This window comes from Chrysochloris asiatica, unplaced genomic scaffold (genome assembly GCF_000296735.1).
Source record: "Chrysochloris asiatica unplaced genomic scaffold, ChrAsi1.0 scaffold00049, whole genome shotgun sequence".
In the NCBI taxonomy this organism is placed as follows: domain Eukaryota; kingdom Metazoa; phylum Chordata; class Mammalia; order Afrosoricida; family Chrysochloridae; genus Chrysochloris; species Chrysochloris asiatica.
In genome coordinates, this window is record NW_006408567.1 from 1513303 (window position 1) to 1533538 (window position 20236).

Sequence of the window (20236 nt, forward strand, 5' to 3'; positions counted from 1 at the left end):
TTGATGTACTGTTGTACCGATTTTTCAATTATCTTCAGAAACATTTTACTTGCATGTGATATTAATGATATTGTTCAATGATTTCCACATTCTGTTGGAACATCTGAACAATGGGCACAAATATGAATCTCTTACAATTAGTTGGCCAGGTAGTTGACTTTCAAATTTCTTAGCATAGATAAGTGAGTGTCTCCAGTCCTTCATTAGTTTGTTGAAATTTTTCTGTTTAAATTCTATCAATTCCTGGAGCCTTGCTTCTTTGCAAATGCCTTCAGTGCAGCTTGAATTTTTTTCTTTCAGTACCATTGGTCCTTAATTATGTACTACCTCATGAAAAATCAACCATTTATTTTTGAGTAAGAAGCTCTGGTGATGTAGTAGTTATGAGTTGGGCTGTGAACCACAAAATCAGCAGTTCAAAACTACTAGCCATTACACATGAAAAAGAGGCTTTCTACTCCTGTAAAGAAATACAGCCTCAGAAACTCGATACAGGGTCGATGTGAATCAGAGCCAACTTCACGGCACACTACTATAGTGATTGTATGTATTCCTTTCATCTTTTTGTGTTTTCACAGTATTTCTGTTTTATTACAAAAATGCACACCCAACTAAGATAGTTATGGAGTTAGCTCTTGACTCTATTTGCTCTTTGAAAAGCTTTGTTGGCTTTTACCATTTTGACGAGTTCTTTATATTGTTTTATGCAGTCTTTCTTTGTCCTGCCAGGCACTGCTTCTGCTATTTTCTCCCATCTTTCAAGTATATTTACTAGATATGTTTTCAAAGCTTGTTCCAAAAGTTTCTGTTCTTCTGTTGTCCGGGTGATGATATCTGTGCATAAACCTGCTTCAAACCATTCTGAAGGTGTTGAATTGCCTGCATATTCCTTTATAAATTTATCAAAAGCGCTCCTGTTTATATCATCTTTTTGATTAGAGTCAAGGTTTCAGAGACTATTTGTTTTGCCAATAATGTCTCTGGCAGTTCTCTTGACTCCAGAAGAAGTATGTATATTCATGTAATTGGCAATGTTCACAGCTTTAATGAGTAACTTCAGATCATTTTCTAAGCAACTTTTACTGCCATTTCTACCTCCATCAGTTGATTTCTTAGCATTTTTAGATGCTTTTTGCATACAAGCCTCAGCTCTCTCGTTCTTTTTTCTAATTTGTTCATTTATTTCTTCTATTTCTCCTGATCAGTCTTCCCTATTTCCTTTGTAGATGATACAAGTGTTTCATTCAAGCACTGTAAGCTTGCTAGTGAAGTCGATCACAACGTTTTTCCACTTCCCACTGCTCCTCATTGTCAGAAAAGTCTTGCCTGAATTTCGAAGTTTTTGGTTTTCCCTCTTAATGGAATTTTTTTCTGAATATCTTTCTCCTTTGTTGCAAATAGTGCTTTCTATCTAATTTCTTCTTCTTTCTCTTTAGCTAGTCAAGCAGCTTCTAGATTAGCTTGTTTTTGCTTTTCTTTAGCTTCTCATTCCTTCCATTTTTCTTCTGCATTAGCTTTTCTCTGCTTCTTGGATTTTTCTTCTTCCTTGATTTCCAGATCACAGATATATGCACTATCACCAGTATTCTTATTCTGTTCATTTATTCTTTTTCCTTTGTAACCTTGTTGCTCTATTCTGCTTTTCAATCCATCGTCTCTTATCACAACATCCTGCTTTTTCTTTTTCTTCTTCATATAAATAAGAAACTCATTACAAGAATCAAAATTACACCAGAAGAAGTAAAATGTGTTTACATCTTCAAATAATTAATTCATATCACCAAGTTTAGGAACAGTTTTGATTTTTTTTTTTTTTTTTTTTTTTACCACATGGGGAAAACACTTTGAAGAAATTGTCTTTTTTTCTTCACTTTTGGAAGGAAATGAATTATCAAAAGTAGGATCTACACTGTTAAATGTACTCATCTTTACACTGGATCAGACAACATTTCATAAGCTTTAGTTATGCAGGTGAAGTAGTTCTCATTCCCTTCTTTTACTGGCTCACCAGCTGCTTTTATTTTGCCTGAATGACATTGTAAAACCATTGGTTTATGAGCTGCTTTGATCTGTCTCTGTGTAACTTTGTATCTTACATGACCAAGTCTAAGAACTAAATAATGACTCTGGCCCAGAGTTCAGAGCATGGGTGATGGCAGTGCCCTGGCCTTCCACAGCACTCAGTAGGAGAAGCATGATGGGGCCAGGCCCAGTACTGCAGATACAGCGGTTCGCATCCCAGAGAGAAGGTGTTTAGCGTTTCCCTTAATTCTGTCTTCCTGTCCAAGCCCTGCACTTATGCCCCTTCCAACTTATTTTTTAATGCTTTCTATATCATTCAATATTTTGCACATAGAATCCTTTGATATTTCAAGTTAAGGACTGAATTTTCTTCTTCTGTTGAAAAATGCTGAGCATGTTTTTCTTGATTTTGGTTTTCTAATTCCAGGTCTTTGTACATTTCATTATAATATTTTGTCTTCTTCCGTTGCCCTTTGAAGTTTTCTACTCAACTCTTTTACTTCTTCATTTGTTCCATTCACTTTAGCATCTCTATGCTGTAGAACAAGTTTCTTCTGACATCCATTTTGGTCTTTTCTTTCTTTTTAATGGCTTTTTGCTTGCTTCCTCTTCTTGATGTCATCTCACAACTCTTCTGGTTTTGGTCATTGTTGTTGTTATTAGGTGCCATCGAGTCAGTACTGACTCATAGCAACCTTATGTACAGCAGAACAAAACACTGCCTGATCCTGGGCCAACCTCACTACTGTTGCCATGCTTGAGTCCATCAATGCTGTTACTGGGCCAATCCATCTCATTGGGGGTCTTCCTCTTTTTCTTTGACCCTTCACCTTACCAAACATGATATCCTTCTCCAGCTACTGGTCCCTCCTGACAAGATGTCCAGAATATGAGAGATGAAGTTTGGCCATCTTGGCCTCCAAGAGAGACTAAATTTGGTCATCTTGGCTTCTGAGGAGCATTCAGAGTGTACTTCTCCAACCCAGATTTGCCCATAGAATCCTACAATATTGCAACCTGAGGATTTTACATTTTCTTCAGTTCTTTCAGCTTGAGAAATGCTAAGCATGTTTTTCCTTTTTGGTTTACTAACACAGGTCATTGCACATTTCATTATAATATTTTTCTTTGTCTTCTTGAGCTGCTCTTTGAAATTTTCTGTTCAGCTCTTTTACTTCATCATTTTTTCCTTTTGCTTTAGCTACTCTACATTCAAGAGCAAGTTTCAGAATCTCTTCTGACATCCACTTTTGTTTTTCCTACTTTTTAAATGATTTTTTTGCTTTCTTGGTGCATAATGTTCATGAGGAGTCCTGGTGTGGTACTATGGGTCAATGCGCTGGACCATAAGGTCAGTTTGAACCACAAGGTGGTGGTTTGAGCTCACCAGCCCCTCCTTGGAAGTCCTATACAGGGTCACAGTAAGTCAGAACCAGTTCAACAACAACAATGCTCATGATGTCATCCCACAACTCTTCATGTTTTCAGTCATTGTATCAACGAGTCATATCTATTCCTGACAAGATCTCTAAATTCAGGTGGAATACACTCAAGATCGGAGTCCTGGTATACTGCTGTGGGTTAATGCACTGGACCACAAAGTCAGTTTGAATTGGAAGGTTGGCAGTTCATGCTCACCATCCGCTCCTAGGAAACCCTATGCAGGGTCGCTATGGGTCAGAACTGACTCAATGACACTTACTAGCAACAACAAAAATACTGAAAGTCATATTTTGGCTTTTGTGAACATGTTCTACTTTTCTTCAATTTTATCCTCAATTTACATATGCGCTAGTTGAGTTTTGACAGTCAGCCCCTGGCCTTATTTTGGCTGATGAACTTCTCCATTGTCTCTTTCCACAGATGTCGTCAATTTGATTCCCATATATACCATCTGGTAAAGTCCAATGTATAATTGCCATTTATGTTGTTGAAAAAAGATCATTGCAATGAATAAGTCATTCATCTTGTGAAATTTTATTATGCCGTCTCCAGCATCATTTCTATCATTAACACAATATTTTCCAACTACTCATCCCCCCTTTGTTTCCAACTTTTGCACTTAAATCATCAGTAATTATCAATACATCATTATTGCATGTTTGATTAATTTCAGACTGAAGAAGTTGATAGAATTTTTCCAACTTATTCATCAGAGTCTTTGGCAGTTGCTGCATAAACTCTGGTAGTGTAGTGGTTACGAATCGGGCTGCAAACCTTAAGGCCAGCAGTTCGAAACTATCAGCCACTCCGCGGGAGAAAGATGAGGCATTCTGCTCCCGTAAAGATTTACAGCCTCGGAAACCCTGTACAGGGTCGCTATGAGTCGGAAGTGACTCGATGGCACATAACAACATAGTGGTATTAACTGCCCTTCCTTGTAGATGTATGAATATTTTCCAATCACAGACAGCACTGTTCTTCATGATAGTTCTTGAAATGCTATGTTGATAACCAATGTGATGCCATCTTTCTTCAATTTGTCATTCCTGACATAGTAAATCATGATTGTCCAATTCACAATGGCCAATACTAGTCCATTTCAGCTCACTAATACCTAGGATATCAATTTTTATGTATTTCATTTCATTTTTGATGACTTTTCCTAGATTAATATTACGTACATTCTATGTTCCAATTATAAATGGCTGTGTGTAGCTATTTATTCCTGTTTTGAATTGTGCCCCATCATCAAATGAAGGTCCTAAGATCTTTGTTCCATCTACACTATTAAGGTCAATTCTACTAGAAGAGGAAGTTATTCTCCAATTATAATTTGAGTCCCTTCCAACTAATATTCTCATCTTCCAGCACCATGTCAGATAATGTTTCATTGCAGTTCATAAGGTTTTTGGGAGCTAATCACACAGACATAGATCACCTATTCATAATTTATTCTTGATCTTGAAGCTCTGCTTAAACTGGTCACTATGGGTGATCCTGCCGGTATTTGAAACATCAGTGGCATAGCTTTCAGCTACATTCAAACCACCATGCATGACAAACTGACAAAGGTGTGGGGGCATGCATATGAGCTGACTGAAAATACAACAGTCCCTAAAGTAACACATTTTCTTTTTTAATACTTTAAAGAGGTATTTTTTATAGAAGATTTGGTTATTATTTAGTTTCTTGACTTCTGCTTGTCTGATATTGGCCATGTCATTCTTGCAGCCGCATTCAATTGAATGCTTGCTAGGCCTGGAACTTCTGAAATGACTTCACTTGCATATTTGGTTCCTCAGCCTGTGCGACTGAAATATCTCACAGCAAAGTGAGCTCAAGCTTCTTTGCAAGAGATCAACAACAAACAGTACCCTACTTCTTAGAACCTAAGACTGGGAATCACACAGTTTCATCTCCTCTGTGAAAGCAAGTCTCAGAGTCAGACATAACAAACAAAGAAGGTAAACAGATATTGTCAGGAGGGACCAGTCGCTGGAGAAGGATATCATGCTTGGTAGGGAGGAAGGTCAGAGAAAAAGAGGAAGGTCCCCAATGAGATGGATTGGCAAAGTGGCAGGATCAATGGGCTCAAGTGTGGCAACGATAGTGAGGTTGGCCCAGGATTCGGGCAGTGTTTCATTCTGCTGTGCATAAGGTTGCTATGAGTTGGTACCGACTTGATGGCACCTAACAACAACAACAATTGAAGCTGGGGAGTCCTGGTGTGGTGCTGTGGGTTAAGACGCTGGACTGTAAAGTCAGTTTAAACAGCAAGGTAAGCAGTTCAAGCTCACCAGCTGTTCCTCAGAAATCCTATACAGGGTCGCTGTGGATCAAAATGACTCAATGACACTTAACACAACAACAACAATGAAGCTGTGGGTTAGTGCACCAGAATGCAAAGTCATTTGAACTACAAAGCTGGTGGTTCAAGCTCACCAGTCGCTCCTTGGAATCCTTTACAGGGTGGCTATGAGTTGAAACTGACTCAACAACACTTAACAAAAACAACATACACATTGAAGGAATCGTTGGCAACCATATTTGTGGACAACCCATCACAACAACTTGTCTTCTCACATTTAAACTTCCTCACAGTCTCTTAAGATTCTTAAGACCTCTCTGTATTTTGAATTACTGAACGTTATTGAGTTCTCACAAGAGACTCCTACACTTAGCTGTAACAGGAAGAATGGATTGATGTAAATGAGAGTCTGTGTGAAGAACACAGCAGGGTAGAAAAAAGGCAAGATTTATGGGGGTTAAAATAGTTCATATGAGAAAACATGGAGTAGATTCAGGATGAGTAATGAAGACTGTGAGGTGAAGAAAGAGCTAATAGACTGTTACACGTATCTCACTTGATGATATAAATCTTCTCTAAAGTGGAGACATAGTTGAGGGAGAGCCCCCTTTCTTATCCTCTTCAAGTATATCACCAGACCTTGTTCCTGATCCAAGGGAGTAACAGTTTCCAGTACAGAGATTTTATGCAAGCTCCTACTTGAAAATATACACTTGTAAAAAATTTAAAAGATGAAGTTCTATACCTTCCTTTCAAAAAGACAACTGCACAAACTGTTATAAAAACAATCTCAGATGCGTGTTATGCCTCCAACATCTGTTTTTCCCAATTATTCAGAGCATATAATTATAGTTTCTACCAATCATTGTTCAATTGAATCAAGAAATTTACTATTTTATAAAAGCAAATGAATAAACCACATTCAATATATGTCATACAAGAACAATGTGGTGAGCAAAGTTTTCATATTTTACTATGATAGGCATTCCCTACACATAAAGGAATGTGATTAAAGCAAGATTGGCATGAGAGAGTCTCACCAGGTTTAAGGCAAAGTGGCTTAAGACAAATCTTCTAAGATTGGTGGGCTGGAGAGATTTCCAAGTAAGTTTTAAGGGGAAAAGGGGAAAGATGATAGGTCTATTTACTAATACAAGTAAAGGATACATCTTTTATTTATTTCTTCTTCCAGTGTGAGAATATAATGTAAAATGGAAATACATTTAGAGAAAGGAAGATTAAATTCAAAGGACTTTTATGGAAAACTAGTAGCTATGCTCAGTACCTCTAATAGCTTATTGCTACATTTCATATCCTTGTCTTCCCCCAGCCCCCACTATAAGATTTTCTTAAACCAAACAAGTAGAAGTATATTCTTAATGTCACAGGTTTAAATAGAATATTCTCAATCCAAAGAATAGAAGTTAAAAGTCAGAAAAGGGATACATAAAGTCAATAAATAAAAGATAAATAATACTTTCTCATGACTCTTACTTTTTCTCCTTTACTCTTTTTTTAAGACATGTTTTTTATAAAATTTTTGTTTTTAAAATTTTTACTATAGTTTGTTCAAAAACTGTGGCCAAAATTTCTAGTCCAGTCTGGTCATTCATTCATAAATGAAACCATCATATTCAGCCAATTTAGGTATGGGACCACACCCAGGAGTCACTGAATAGAATGACCAGCACTGGAGTCCTGGTGTGGTGTTGTGGGTTAATGTTCAAGACTGCAAAGTCTATTTGAACCACAAGGTCTGCATTTCAAGCTCACCAGCTGCTCCTTGGAAAGCCTATACAGGGTCACTATGGGTCAGAAGAAACTCAATGGCACTTAACAACAACAGCCAATGAAATGATGACTGAAACAGTTTAAGAAATGTATTCTGCAATTATTTTTGTCCTCAGCCTATAAGTGATGTACATACTGTTGTTGTTGTTGTTGTTAAGTGCCATTGAGTCGGTTCCGACCCATAGAGACACTGTACAGGGTTTCCGAGGGTGTAAATCTTTACTGGAGTAGAAAGCCTCATCTTTCTCCCGCGGAGCAGCTGGTAGTTTCGAACTGCTGACCTTAAGGTTCGCACCCCGATTTGTAACCACTACGCTACCAGAGCTTGATGTACATACTACTGTGTTTAAAACCTACTGGAATCACTTTTGATGTATGCTTTCATAAATTATTTACATGACTCCAAAATTCATATGTGCAAAATGATAAGTATTTAAAGAAGCCTGAATTCTTTCTCATGCTTTCCAATCTCCAAGGAAACTTTTTATTTATCTCATTATTTGTCCTTTAATTGCTGTTTATTCTAACATAAGCAGATTTAGATATATATAATACATTTGTTCCTTGAATTTATATATATTCCAGGTGATCTTTCCAACATAGCATATAGAGATAATATGTGTACATTTTTCTAAATGTGACCAATATGCAAATGATTTCATATAATTTCATTAAAGCCAGTACTAATTTATTATCTTGATAAGAAATGCAAAAATAATGCATGCAATTCATACACGTACTGCTTAAGAATTTTCTACTATAAGCAATATTAAAATTAGCTAATCTGTTCTTCTCCTTTCTTCTACCTCACCATTTCATTTAAATTATCTTTTACTTCCAATTGATAGTTAGCCATTTTTTTAAATTTTCTTTCCAGCTGATTCCACCTCACAGAAACTGTAAAAACAGAGTATACTGTCCTGTAGGATTTTCAAGGCTATGAATCTTTTCAGAAGCCAACTGCCACATTTTTCTCTCATTGAGTGGCTGGTGGGTCCCAACTTCTGACCTTTTGTTTAGAAGCCAAACACAACCTCTGCACCACCAGGACTTCTTTGATAGCAATGTTGTTGTTGTCATTGTCAGGTGCCATCAAGTCAGAACCGACTGATAGTGACCCCATGCACAGCAGAACGAAACAATGTCCGATCCTGGCAAATACAGGCAAAGTCATATTCTACACTTCGTATAGATTCTCTATTCTGCCTCCATATTTTATATTACTACTGCATCAACATTTTCATAGGATAGAGTTATTGCATATACTTGCTTCCCTTATAAAGTCATCAATTAGTTTGAACTTCACAAGTAAGCATACATTTTACGCTCACAGTAAATACTGTTTTTAATTTCTCTCTAGCCATTTGGTGGTACGAAAATTATTCTCTACTAGATTTCTCAGGAAGGGCTCATGAGAGCAATATGTCATGAGTTCTCACATGCTTGTAATAGTTTATCTGCAGTCTTTATAGATGAAATTCAGTTTAGCTGATTATAAAGTCCTTGGCTCATATTTTTTTTCTTTTACATCATAATTATATATTCCACTGTCATCTGACATAAAGCATTGACATGAACAAGTCTTGTAACAATCTCATTAGATTAATATGATAAATTAGTCTGTAAAGTTGGATATCCAAAGGACTTTCTTTAAAATTCAATCATTTTATTTGATGTTGGTAAATCTGGCCAGAATTTCTCTGAATTTAGTTTCCAGTGCTGCATAACAAATTACCACAAACTAAGTAGGAGTCCTCGTGTGATGCTATAGGATAAGCATTGAACTGCTAGCCACATGATTGGTAGCTCAAACCCACCCAACTTCTCTTGGAAACCCTATTTAGGGTCCCTATGAATTGGAATCAACTCAAGAGCACATAACAGCAAGTACCTTAAAACAACAAAAAACATATTATTTCACAGTATCAGAAGTATAAGCACAAGTTAGCTGGATCCTGTGTTCATATTCCTAACTATGAAATAAGGAGCAGACAAGGCTGAGGCTCAGCATGGAAGGCTGATGGAATTCAACTTGTATACAGTTATAGGTCTGAGATCCCCACTTTCTTGTTGTTTGTCAACCAGGGACCACTCTCAGCTCCAAGAAACTACCCATTGTTCCTTGGCATGTGGCTCCCTCTGCATCATGGGAGTTGTTCCTCTAAGGACAACAGAATAACCTTGTTTTAAAAGATACTATAAAAAAATATTTTTCCTAAAGATATTTTTTTCAGAAATCACCTATCTGTGTACTTCTTGTTTTAATGTATTTATTCCATTTTTAATTCTTAAAAGTACTTATAACATCCAAAATCATATATATAACAAAAACAAAATGAAGATGTTGAATAAAAAAGAAAACAAGTATAGGAAGAATAATGGAGAAGGTTAAAATCTTACCCCAAACTGCAGAAACTAAAATCCTACTTATATAGTTGATATACAATTTCATTTAAGTATCCTAACTTACAAAGCAGAGCAGAGAAGGAAACAAAACGGTCCTTTTGAAATATTTTTTCCTAATAGAAAAGCCTAAGAGAAATATCTCCAAAGGGTCTTCAAGAAAAGGACACAGTGTAGTATAGTGAGCAACATTCCAATCGACGTCCCTAAGTAAATCAAATGGCATAGTTCCAATGCATAAATTCTATAAAATAATTTTATGAGAAAATTAAAACTGTGACATAATTTTGGCATGATCTAGGGAACTTTTAATTTTCCAGAAACATATAATTAGAAACTTTGTATTCAGTTTTCCATGAATATTATTTCCCAAAGCTGAATATTGATAAAAACTGCTTAACAGAAAGCTTTAAATTACATTATCTGACAACAATCTGATGTTCATATAGGCAATAGCTAACAGATGCTTATATTTTGACTATCAATTGGGCCCATGGGGACTCTGACATCTTCTTATTAAACTAAAGATTCTAACCAAAGCTCAGACTTGACTAGATACACATCTGACAACTGCTTAGAGTTGGTCCAAAGTAGTGACTCTTAGTAGAGCCAATCTTTTATTAAGTTCTGGTGCTGTTTCAAACAAGGGTAAATGAGTAAATGGAGCCCCAAAGTTTTACATCAGAAGCAATGGAAATTGTTATAAACACAATATCCATGTGTAATTTCAGTAGAGCAATATTGCAACAATAATAGCTAAATCCAAAATTTAAGTTAGTTCACCTTCTAGTATACTCTTTTAAGTCAATCTAAACTACAGGGTTGCTATTAGTCGGTACTGACTCGATAGCATGTAAAAAGAACAACAACAAAAAGCATTGTCTGCTATGAAATTAGAAGATAATAGGAATATCAAGGAAAAAATATCAAATTCATGGTAATTGAATAACACCCTGCTTAAAAGATAGTGGTTAATAGAACGAAGTAAAAAGGAAATTTAAAAATTCCTTAAATCAAATGGGAACAAAAGCACAACATACCAAAACCTTTGCAACACAGCAAATGCAGTGCTCAGAGGGTAATTTATAGTAATAAACACACATATCCAAAAAGAAGAAAGAACCTAGATCAAAACATTAAAACAACATCTCCAAAAAATTAGAAAGAGACCAGCAAAGTAACCCTACAGTCACCAGAAGAAAAGAAATACTAAAGATTAGAGTAGAAATAAATGAATTATTGTTGTAGAAAATGTCATTGAGTTGGTACTGACTCATAGTGATCCTATGCACAACAGGAAGAAACACTGACCAGGGCTGGGCCAACCTCAAAATGACTGCTACACCTGAGCCCATTGTTGCTGTCACCGTGCCAATCCATCTCATTAAGAGCCTTCCTTTTTTTCTATGACTCTCTTCTTTACCAACCATGATATCCTCCTCCAGCAACTGGTACCTCCTGACAATATGTCTGAAATATGAGAGACAAAGTCTGGCCATCCTGGCTTCCAGAGAACATTCTGGCTGTATTTCTTCACACAGATTGTTTTGTTCTTTTGGCAGTCCATGGTACATTTAATATTCTCCTCCAACACCATAGCTCAAATGCATCAGTTATTCTACAAGCTACCTTATTCCCTATCCAACTTTCACATGCATATGAAGTTATTGAAATACCATGGTTTGGGTCAGGTGCACCTTAATCCTCATACTGACATTTTTGCTCCTCAACACATTAAAGAGGTCTTGTGCAGCAGATTTGCCTAATGCAATAGATCATTTGATATCTTGACTGCTGCTTCCATGAGTGTTTATGGTTGATCTGAGCAAAATGAAGTCTTTGACAACTTTAACTTTTCTGCATTTATCATTATATTATTTATTGGTTCAGTGGTTATGATTTTTGCTTTCTTTACATTGAGATATAATCCATACTGAAGGCTGTGCTCTTTAATCTTTGTAAGTATTTTAAGTCGTCTTCACTTTCAGCAAGAAGGTTGTATCATCTGCATATCGCAAGTTGTTAATGAGTCTTCCTCCAATCCTGATGCCACATTTGTATTCATATAACCCAGCTTCTCAGATTATTTGCTCAGCACACAGGTTGAATACGTATAGTGAAAGAATACAACCCTGTCGCACACCTTTCTTATTTTTAAACCATTCAGTGTTCCCATGTTTTGTTTGAACAACTGACTTTGTTCCATGTATAGATTCCTCATGAGCACAATTAAGTGTTCCAGAATATTCGTACTTTGCAATGTTGTCCATAACTTGTCATGATCCACACAATTGAAAGCTTTTGCCGTATTAAATAAAGCACAGGTAAACATCTTTCTGAAACTCAACAAAGACACAGAAGAACTAAATAACACAATAAGCCAACTGAGACACAGAAGAACTAAACAACACAACTGGAGTTCATAGATGTGTTCAGAGCTTTCAACCCAACAACAGCACAATATACACACTTTTCTGGTATGCATGCAACATTCTCCACAATAGACCATATGTTAGGCCACAAAGCAAACCGCCATAAATTTACAAATATCAAAATGTTAGAAAGCATCTTCTCAGACCACAGTGCTATCAAATTAGAATTCAGCAATAGGAAGACCAAGGAAATAAAGTCAAATACATAGAAATTGTATAACACCCTGCTGAAAAGTTACTGGGTAAAAGAAGAAATTAAACGTGAATTCACAAAGTTCTTAGAAACAAATGAGAATAAAAACAAAACATACCAAAATCTTTGGGACATGGTGAAAGCTGTGCTGAGAGGATAATTTATTGCAATAAATGCACACATACAAAAAGAAGCCAAAATGAACACATTAACACAGCATCTACCACAATTAGAAACAGACCAACAGAGGGGACCTACAGCAACCAAAAGTAAAGAAACAATAAAGATTAGAGCAGAAATCAATGAGATAGAAAACAGAAAAACTATAGAAAGAATCAACAGGACAAGAAGCTGCTTCTTTGAAAGGATTAACAAATTTGACAAACCATTGGCAAACCTAACAAAAGACTTAATATTGTATATACAAATGAAATGAAAACATGTACACAAATTTCCACAGCAGTGCTATTCACAATTATTGTAATGACAAAAAGTGTATGATTTGGTAAATGTGGGACTGATGACCTTTTCTGGAAACCTTCATTCAATTCATAACAAAAAGGGTTTTTTTTTGTTTTGTTTTTGTTTTTTTTAAGTAATGAAATCCAAACAACAAAGAGGTAGAAACAACTCCAATATGCAACGAGTGATGAATGGGTAATTGAATGTGGTATATCCATACCAAAAAAATAATTGTCATTAAGTTTATTTTCATTCATGGTGTCCCTATGTATGTCTGAGTAGAACACTTCATCATAGGGTTTTTAATATCTGAGTTTTCGGAAGTAGATCATCAGATCTTTCTTCTAAAGTGACAATAGAATATTATTTAGTCATAGAAAGGAATGAAGTGCTAATGTATGCTACAACATGATAGATCTTTGAAAGCATTGTTGTTGTTTTTGTTACGTGCCACCAAGATGATTCTGAATTAAAGCTACACTTTACAGGGTTTCCAAGGAGTGGCTAGTGAGTTTGAACCACCAACCTTGCAGTTCAAACTAACCTTGTAATCCAATGCTTATTCTACAGCACCACACCAGGACACCATTAAGCTTTCATTATTTGTTCATTTCATTTTCCATAAAATTTTTGAAGCCTCATCATATATTCTATGACTCCGTTTATATGAAATGTCCAGAAAAGTAAAGCAATTGAGAAAGAAAGTAAATCAGTGGTTACCTAGAGCTAGGGTGGGGTAGAAAGAAAATGGAGGATAATAGCTAACAGAGAGGAGGTTTCTTTGCGGGACAATGAAAATGTTCTAAAATTAATCATAGTGATGGTTGTGCAACTCTGTGAATGTACTAAGAACTATTAACTGTGAATGAATTTTATGATATATTAATTATATCTCAATAAAACACTATCAAAATTAAAAGGACTAGTCTAACATTCAATAATTCTAGTTTCAAGATTCAGATTTTCCAACATGACTCTGTGTGGTATTTGTAATTTCATGTAACTTCTCTGGACATAATATTTCTTATATAATACAAAAACAATAATCTCTTTTGTATTTTAAAACAGATTCAATTCCTTATTTTAAATTAATATTAATAAGAAAAGTCAAGAAAAAATGAAGCAATTACCAGTAACATAAATGTTTATGCATTCTGCTTTTTCTCAGACACAAATAAAAAGGCAAAATTAATTCTTTTTCCCAACAAACTTACTTATTTTTACTTTGAATTGGACCGACTCTTTAAGAAGTCCTGGATGTTAACCACAAGGCTGGTGGTTCAAACTCACCAGTCATTCCTTGGAAGCCCTATATAGGGTTACCATGAGTCAGAAACAACTCAATTGCAGTTAACAACAACAACTCTAAATTACCTCACTTATTGTAAATTGTCAAAAATGAGACGAAATGCATAAACATTGATATCTTAGGCATTAGTGAGCTGAAATGGACTGGTATTGGCCATTTTGAATCTGACAAACGCATGGTTTACTATGCCAGGAATGACGAATTTAAGAGGAGTGGTGTTGCATTCATCATCAAAAATGATGTATTCAGATAAGTCATGAGGTACAATGCTGTCTGTGATAGGATAACATCCATGTGCCTACAGGGAAGACCAGTTAATACCACTGCTATTCAAATTTACACACCAACCACTAAAGCCAGTGAAGATGAAATAGAAGAATTCTACCAGCTTCTTTAGCCTGAAACTGATCAAACATGCAATCAAGATGTATTGATCGTTACTGGTGATTGGAATTCGAAGGTTGGAAGCAAAGAAGAAAGATCAGTAGTTGGAAAATATGGCCTTGGTAATAGAAATGATGCTGGAAAACGTATGATAGACTTCTGCAAAATCAATGATTTGTTCATTTCAAATACCTTCTTTAGACAGCTTAAGAGATGACTATACATATGGACCTCACCAGATGGAATACATAGAAATCAAATTGACTACATCTGTGGAAAGAGATGATGGAAAAGCTCCATATGATCAGTCAAAACAAGGCCAGGGGCAGACTGTAGAAGAGACCATCAATTATTCATATGCAAATTCAAACTGAAGCTGAAGAAAATGAAAACAAGTCCATGAAAGCCAAAATATAACCTTGAATATATTCCACCTGAATTTAGAGATCCTCTGAAGAGCAGATTCGACACATTAAACACTAAAGACAGAAGACCAGAAGAGTTATGGGATGACATCAAGAACATTAAATAGAAAGAAAGCAAAAAATCATTAAGAAGACAAGAAAGAAGGAAAAGGTCAAAATGGATGTCAGAAGACACACTGAAACTTGCTCTCAAGCATAGAGATGCTAAAGCAAATGGAAGAAATTATGAGGTACAAGACCTGAACAGAAAATTTCAAAGATCAGCTTGATAAGATAAAGCCAAATATTATAACAAAATGTGCAAAGATCTGGAGTCAGAAAACTAAAAAGGAAGAACATGCTTAGCATTTCTCAAGCTGGAGGAACTGAAGATAAAATTCAAGCCTTGACTTTCGTTATTGAAAGATTCACTGGGCAAATTATTGAATGATGCAGAAAGCATCAAAAGAAGATGGAATAAATACACAGAGTCATTGTACCAAAAGGAAGTGGTTCATGTTCAACCATTTCAAGAGGTAGCATACGATCAAGAGCCAATGATACTCAGAGAGGAAGTCCAAAGTGCATTGAAGGAATTGGCGCAAAGAACAAGGCTCCAGGAATTGATGGAATACAATTGAAATCTTTCAAGAAAGTGAGGCAGCACAGGAGGCACTCACTCATCTCTGTCAAGAAATTTGGAAGACAACTATCTGGCCGACTGATTGGAAGAGATCCATATTTGTGCCCATTCCAAAGAGAGGTGACCCAGCAGAATGCAGAAATCACAGGATAATATCTTTGAAATCCCATGCGAGTAAAGTTTTGCTAAAGGTAATACGGAAACGGCTACATTCAAGCTGGATTCAGAAGAGACCATGGAATGAGGGATATCATTGCTGATGTCCAATGGATTTTAGCTGAAAGCAGAAAATGTCAGAAAGATGTTTACCTGTACTTTATTGACTACGCAAAGGCTATCAATTGCATGGATCATGACAAGCTATGGACAACATTGCAAAGTATGAGTATGCCAGAATACTTAATTGTGCTCATGAGGAATCTGTACCTGGACAAAGAAGCAGTTGTTCAAACAGAATATGGGAACATTGAATGGTTTAAAATTAAGAAAGGTGTGCGACAAAGTTGTATTCTTTTACCATACTTATTCAACCTGTATGCTGAGCAAATAATCTGAGAAGCTGGGTTATACGAAGAAGCACATGGCATCAGGATTGGAGGAAGACTCATTAACAACCTGCACTATGCAGATGATACAACCTTGCTTGCTGAAAGTGAAGAGGACTTAAAACATTTACTGATGAAGATCAAAGAGCATAGCCTTCAGATGGATTACATCTCAATGTAAAGAAGGAAAAAATCCTCACCTGGACTAATAAACAACATTCTTATCAATGTAGAAAAGATTGAAATTGTCAAGGACTTCATTCTTCTTGGATCAACTATCAACACTCATGGAAGCAACAGTCAAGAAATCAAATGACATATTGCATAAGGCAAATCTGCTGCACAAGACCTTTATAAAGTGTTGAAGAGCAAAGATGTCAGCTTGACGACTAAGGTGCACCTGACCCAAGCCATGGTATTTTCAATAACTTCATATGCATGCAAAAACTGGACAGTGAATTAGGAAAACCGTATAAGAATTGAACCTTTTGAGTTATGGTGTTGGAGGAGAGTACTGAAGGTGTCATGGGCTGCCAAAAGAACCAATAGATCTGTATTGGTAGTAATGTAGCCACAGTGCTCCTTGGAGGCCATGATGGCCAAACTTCGCCTCTCATACTTCGGACATATTGTCAAGAAGGACCAGTCACTGGAGAAGGATATCCTGTTTGGTAAGGTGGAGGGTCAGAAGAAAAGAGGAAGACCCCCAAAGAGATGGATTGGCCAAGTGGCAGCATCGATGGACTCAAGCGTGACAACAGTAGTGAGGTTGGCCCAGGATTGGGCAGTGTTCCGGTCTGCTGTGCATAAAGTCGCTGTGGGTCAGTACCGATTCGATGGCACCTAACAATAACAACAAATTTGCTAATTAACATATGCAAACTATAAAACTTGGGCAAAAAGTATGCAGTGTTTAAGGAAAAATGATTAATTTACTTTAGTTAAGGCAGTATTTCAAAAATAATTTGAATTTAAATAGTATAGAGTTGTCATCAAGTCAACTCAAACTCATTGTGAATCCATGTGTTACTCCTTATAACTATTTCATAATGTTTTTTCTGCAGTACTGTTGTTGTTGTTGTTAAGTGCTGTCAAATCGGTTCTAACTCTTAGCGACCCTGTACAGGGTTTCCAAGACTGTAAATCTTTACGGGAGCAGAAAGCCTCATCTTTCTCCTGCAGAGCAGCTGGTAGTTTCGAACTGCTGACTTTGAGGTTCGCAGCCCAATTCACAACCACTACCCTGCAGTACTGTTAGATGGATTCAACTCACCAAGCTTTTGGCTAATAGTCTGTGAAAACAATATGTACTACTGGCTTATAGTGGTGCAATGATTAAACACTCAGTTACCAACCAAGACATTGGCAGTTCAAATCCATCAGTAGCTCTATAATAGAACAGGCTGGGTGATCTGGTCCTGTGAAGATTTCACCTTAGGAAACCCTAATGGGACCATTCTACTTTGTGATATAGGGTCATTATGAATTGGAATCAACTTGATTAAATAAAACAAAACAAGAGAGACTTTACATAGAACATTAATGTCCATATTGCCTGAGAAGTTAAGTACAGTGTTTTAAAATATGGCCATGAATTATTAGTCATGAGTACTTTCAAACAAAGACATCTAATTCCTTTAGATATCATTGTTGTTGTTGTAGTTAAGTGTCACCATCGGTTCTGACTCATAACAACCCTGTATAGGATTTCTAAGGAGCGCCTAGTGGGTTTTAACCACCAACATATTGGTTAGCAGTTCAGGGTATGAGTATGCCAGAATACTTAATTGTGCAGCTTAAGGTGCAGCTCTGCACCTAATTAATAGCATGTGGCAAAAATGATATTATATCATTTCTGGTGTGATGCTATGGGCTAATGCGCCAGACTGCAAAGCTGTTTGAACTGCAAGGTCAGCAGTTCAAGCTCACCAGCTGCTCCTTGGAAATCCTATATAGGGTCGCTATGGGTCAGAACCAACTCGACAGCACTTCACAACAACAACAATGCTAACTATTGAAAAGATGATCATGCCTCCTCTTGACTTACTCTTGGGATGCTCATTCTTAGATTCCAACAACCAAATGGTGAGGAAACCAAGTAGAAAAGTGGAAGACCCAAGTATAGGTGTTTTGACCATAGCTCCAGGTTCATCAGTCAGATGTAGGTTAACAAACTATGAGATGGTTCCAGCCCTTGGCCAGTGAGCTAATCCAACGACGCCAATAAGAGCAGAAACATTTTTGTCCCTACATGCTCTCACAAAATTACAAAAAACTTGAGGAGATTAAATGCTGCCTTTGTTTTGAGCGGATAAATTTGGAGGTGGTATGTATCATAGCAATAGATTACAGAAGCATAAACACACCAAGAGTTACTATCATATAGAAACATTATAGTCATCTCCCAAACCGATTGAGTTTAGGTCTGTATAAGTATGCATGTGATGAAGAATATTGAATAGGGCTTCTCAACAATCCTGAGAGGACAAAAACAGTGTAACAAAAAAACACCATCAAAATCCTGAGAAATAATTTAAGAGGTGGAATCCTATGACCTAACCTACAATTTCACCAAATCTCAAGGCTTCACACTTCTAACAATGTCACGATGTCATGGTACATTTAATGACCATTCTAGATCAGAACTCAAAGTGTTCAAACTGTCTTTATGTGAAATGCAACACTACTGAAAACAAATAGGTCAGAATTTTGAATTAGAAAGTTTGACTTTGAATTTATTTTTGCTGGGACATTTTTCAGACAAAATGTAAATGATTTTTAAGTGCCTTTTATAAGACATGATTAGCTGCAGGTCAATTGTAGTTGTTGTTTTTAGGTGCTGTGAAGGCGGTAACAATTCATAGTGACTTTATGCACAACAGAATGAAACACTGCCTGGTCTTCCACCAACCTCACAGCCATTGTTAAGCTTGATCCCATTGCTGCTGCCACTGTGTCAATCCATCTCATTGGGGGTCTTCATCTTTTTTGCTGACCCGCTACTATACCAAGTATTATGTCCTCCTCCAGGGACTGATCCCTCCTGATAATATGTTCAAAAGTATGAAAGAAGTCTGGAAATCATGGCTTACAAGGCACATTCTGGCTGTACTTCTTCCAAAATAGATCTGCTTGTTCTAATGGTGGTCCATGGTACTTTTAATATTCTCCTTCAACACCGTAACTCAAATGCATTAATTCTTTTACAGTCTTCTTTATTAATTGTCCAATTTCACATGTATGTGAGGTCATTGAAAATACTATGGTTTGAGTCAGGCAAACCTAAGTATTCAAACTGACATCTTTGCTATTGAACACTTCAAAGGTCTTGTGCAGCAGATCTGTCTTATGCAGTATGTCATTTAATTTCTTGACTGCTATGTCCATGAGTGATGATAGTTGATCTTAGCAAAGTGAAGTCTTTGACAACTTTAATCTCTTCCCCATTTATCTTGATGTTATTTAATGTTCCAGTGGTGAGGATTTTTGTTTTCTTTACATTGAGGTGCAATCCATACCAAAGGCTGTGGTCTTTAATCTTATCAATAAATATTTTAAGTCCACTTCACTTTCAGCAATCAAGGTTGTATCATTTGCATATCACAGGTTGCTAATGAGTTTTCCTCCAATTTTGATGCCATGATTTTCTTCATATAACCCAGCTTCTCAAATTATTTGCTCAGCAGACAGGTTGACTAAGTATGGTGAAAGAATGAAAGTCTGGCAAACACCTTTCCTAATTTTAAACTGTTCAGTTTATTACAATTTGTTTATTTAAGGTTCATTCTTCAGTTCATGATACCATGGTTGAATCTATGATTTGCAGAAACAAAATGCCTACTACTTTTGGTCAGAATATTGGGGTAAATGATCTGTGTGATTTGATTTTTTTTTTCA

General features: G+C 36.4%; 1 pseudogene; it reads right to left on the reverse strand.

Moving 5' to 3' along the window:
* Positions 1–628: 628 nt before the first annotated feature.
* Positions 629–18401, reverse strand: LOC102818623 (annotated as a pseudogene).
* Positions 18402–20236: the final 1835 nt, after the last annotated feature.